Below are 4,417 nucleotides of genomic sequence, written 5' to 3' on the forward strand. Positions count from 1 at the left end.
AGCAGCACATTTTCATGGAAAACAAGCAGTATTTCCTGCTCGAGAAAGCAGGGGCTTTTAGAACTGACAGCAACAGCTCTCTAATTTATTTCAGCAAAGAGGTAATCCTGTCCAGTCTCTGAAACTATTCCTGCAGATCCAACAGCATGCATTTCATTTGTGGCCCACACAACGGTATTGGCCTTTACAAGAGAAGCAAATATGTCCTCAGTGGCTGCTTTGTATTGGCAATTAACTGATTTGTGGGATGAAGCCGGTATCTGCATATGCAAATGCACATTTAGCAGCACACGATACAATGCCGGGACACATTTCATTTTGCAGGCATATTTTGGGATCCTGGAGAATATGTGGTCTTTGTTTCAACCGGCAGTGGCCTGTCCAGTGTTTTCCATACCAACGTGTTTACTAAATGAGTGTTTGATATTTCGGTCCCAAAATAAACAACTAATGAATATTCATACATATTGAATGCAGTCAGAGAAAAAGCCAAGAATAGAACATCAGAGTGCATACTCCTACTCCCCATCTGTAACCATTAGGAAAACAGGACTACATTGCCACTAGCTAGGCATGGAGTCATTCATTCAACAAACAGCTATTAATTGCCCATTATGTACAAGCCACTGAAATAAACAATAGAGGCTTTTTTTTTTTAATTTCAAGGAGGAAAAATTACCTGAAAGTAGAGAATAATGATTTAAGAGTATTCACTCAACAAATATTTATTGAGTACATACTTTACATGAGATACTGATATAGGCACTGAAGCATCAAGCTATTAATTTTTTTTAAAGTGACAAAAATCATTTCCCTTACAGAGTGTATGTTCAGTTTGAGGAAGACAAAGAACAAATGAATTTAAAATATACAATATGACTGATAGTGGTAAGTACTATGCAAAGAATAAATAAATAGAAAAGGGAATATGGATGCCTGTGAAAGGAGACTCATTTAAACTGGGACATCAGGAAAGTCTTGCAAAGAAGCTAAAGTATTAATGTAGATTTGATGGGGATAAGGAAATGAACCACGGGGCTATCAGTGGGAAGAGGATCAAGACACGGGAAATTTTGAGTTTAGTGTCCCTTCTTCAGGGACAGGACTTTAGAAGTACACAAGGCAGGCTAGTGCGGTTAATATAGAGGGAACAAGTTCGAAGAAAAAAGTTCGAGATAAAAAGATGTCAGATCATGTAAAGCTATGCAAGCTATAAAAAGTCTTTGACTTTGATTCTGAATAAGCTGGGAGGCCACTGGGTTTCAGCAAAAGGATGACATGCTCTAAATTGTATTTTAAATCCATGTCATTAGCCCATGAGCTCAAAGTAGACTGCAGGGGCAAGGGCAGAAGAAGGAAGGCTAATGGAGTGGTGTTGACTATCAGCAACTTAAGGAATGATGAAAGGTTGGATCAAGATAGGAATGGTGGAAATGATGAAAAGTCCTTGGATTTGGGATGTTTTGAACGTGGAGCTAATATGATTTCTTGAATCATCTAACATTTCATGTTGAAATACAATACACATGCAGAGAAGTGCTTCAAAGAGAAATAAAATATACCGATGTCATATAATGTACTAATGTAATATAAAGCAAACACCAGTATCCACCACCATTAGGTTAAAAAATAAAACACCAACAGCACTCCAGCTGCTCCCCTCAACAAACTGGAAGAAAGACTGAGCTAAGTGAAGGCATGGGAGATATAAAAGACACCCTGATCATACTTACAAAAGGGAAAAGGACAGTGTCGGAAATAAAAAAAAAAATACTCTAGGTAGGATGAATAGCAGAAGAAACATTGCAGAATAAAAGATAAGTGAACTTTCCAAGTTGGTGTCTTTAATGAAAAGGGATGGAACTACATTCTTAAGAAACGTGACTCACATCTTCCAACAGAAATAAGAGCTGTTCCTAAGGGTTCTGTCACTGTCGGAGGAAATATTCTCTTCACAGTAGAAAGTCAGAGTGTTACTGGCTTACAAGTTGGATTGAGACTGTTCTTGTTCTGGCCTGGTACCCAATCACAGTGGCTACAAATTCTAGAAAGCAGAAGAAAATATTGGCCAAATATTTCTTAGAAATTTGCAATAATCTAGATGGTATACGAGTTAGGTGATTTTGGCTCCAGGGGAGTCTCCTTCCAAGACCTCACTGGCAAGGAGCGCCTGTTCACTTGGTTAACTTCAAAGGAACAGATAACAGTAGCAGGGATTGCTCTAATTAAAAATACAGAACAAAAGATCCTGTTCCAGGTTATTCTGTTCCATTGGCAGAACACAGTAGCACAACAGCTTGAGGGAAAGACCATGACAAAGATGCTTTTTCGCACATAGAGTAACACAGCTTTCATCAGTGGCTGTTTCTATAGTGCGGGATAGCTATAGCATTCATAATATGTGTGAGAAAACAGGGGATGGAGATTCAAGACTTTTAATAGTATCCAACTGTACAGAGGCACCACTAATAATTAGACTTGATTCTTGAAATCCTCTTTACAATATACTAAAGATTTTAGATTTTTTAGGTAAGGAATTCCCTGTTACTGAGAATTCAAAGGGTGACAAGTTGCTGCCATGTTATCTCAGAGTTAGTTAAGAAGATGGTACAGATACACCTCACGTGAGATTGTAGAAGGTATAAACCAAAAAAAAAAAAAAAAAAAAAAACAACAACCCAAAAACAAAGTATTAAAATACTTCCTTTGGTGCTGGTAGAGCACTGCTCCAGAAATTAACAAGGTAGCCTTTGAATTTTCCTTTCAGGTAGTGCATGGCCTTGGGATTAAGGTCTTCAAGGACCCAGGTGCTGATCCCAACAAAAGGCCCAGAAAGGGCTGATAATCTCTACAAAGGACACGACAGAGAAATTGGTTACACTTGAGAAAAAGATACCTTGAAGAATTTGGTCATAATCTTCTCCATACTGTCTTCCAGAGTGGGAAGGTGACAAGGAGCTGCTCACAGATGATGAAGAAAAAATGCAAAACTAAAGAATGAGCCAGAAATTGCATCACATTAGGTCTTGCTTTATAACCATGTGAGCACACGTGTATGTATGGGCATGCGTGCAAGCAGACATCTGTGTGTGTGTACAATACATGTTTCTTTCACAGATGTATGTATTTCTTTATGTTCTATGATACATTACAGCCATATTATTTGTTGGTTTGTAAACATACTGCCCTTTTTTCCCAATGTTTAGGTAATCTCTGATTAGGAAAGGCATTTAATCATGTAAAAGATTAATAATGAAGTAAGCTTTTTAGGGCCCTATGCCAACAGATAGTAATTCAATCTGGTACTGATCTCACAAATAACAGAACTGAGTAACTTTTATATAGAACTGGAGATCACATAAAACAGATTTGAATAAAATTACCATGATGGCTTTATGTTTATATTTAACTTGTATTTTTGTACAAACAAGATTGTGTAAGGTATATTTAAAGCTTTAGTGATTTAAGAGTCTTTCCAACTCTTCATGATTTTTGAGTGCACACATCTAAAAAATATTTGAAAACAAATTACATTGCCTTTTATTCATTAATCATTAAATAAAGTATGGCCTTAACAAAATTGTTTGTGTTATTAAACAGTTTGAATATTATGTTAGAACAAACCCTGGAGAAAATCAGGTTGCAAACCTACAACATGTGGGAAATGTTGGATAAGGAAATTATAGGAAAACTCATTAAGTCCTAGGGATGTAGGATTTTGTTATACTCTAGCTGGTGAAAGTGCTCATAAAATGTCTTCATTCTCCCTGAGGAGGTGCCAGGGATATGCTGGAACTAGCTCCCACTGGCTTCCCAGACTGACAATATGCATCTTGTCCCAGCTCCACTTCCAGTGACATCAGTGATGCTTGAAATTAGCTGTGGTGGGAGCGTTATACCACGCAAACTGGCAAATGTCACAGATTAGGGATTTTTTTTCTTTTGAAAAATTAGTTATTAAGCATTTGCCCCTACGTCATTTGGAGGACTATGAGCCTACACACCATGTACTGTGGGTACCAAGATGAAAGACACCCTATATATGGTTTCTGGGGAGACAGTCTGAGATGAAGATTTCTGAGTAGGAAGTTGTTTTAGCCCTGTCTTTCCTTTTCTGTATTCTGATGTTTTGCCATTTGGGGCCTTCCCAACGCTAGAGGGGCTCCCCAATTTCTAGAGATAGTAACCAACTTGACAACAAGTGTGCTTTTTAAATGCAAACCTAACAGTCCAGAATCCATACCCTCAACCATCTATCCTCACCACCCACGACCCCAGGGCCAGGTATTGGGCGAATAAGAGCAGCCTCCATGGAATCCCTGGGTGGCACAGCGGTTTAGCGCCTGCCTTTGGCCCAGGGCGTGCTCCTGGAGATCCGGGATCGAATCCCACATCGGGCTCCTGGTGCATGGAGCCT

General features: G+C 38.7%; 1 pseudogene; it reads left to right on the forward strand.

The window, feature by feature from the left end:
• The first annotated feature begins 875 nt into the window (after positions 1-875).
• LOC129514100 (nicotinamide phosphoribosyltransferase-like) lies at positions 876-3,023 on the forward strand (annotated as a pseudogene).
• The last annotated feature ends 1,394 nt before the right edge of the window (positions 3,024-4,417 follow it).

Source organism: Nyctereutes procyonoides, unplaced genomic scaffold, assembly GCF_905146905.1.
Source record: "Nyctereutes procyonoides isolate TBG_1078 unplaced genomic scaffold, NYPRO_anot_genome, whole genome shotgun sequence".
Lineage (NCBI taxonomy): Eukaryota > Metazoa > Chordata > Mammalia > Carnivora > Canidae > Nyctereutes > Nyctereutes procyonoides.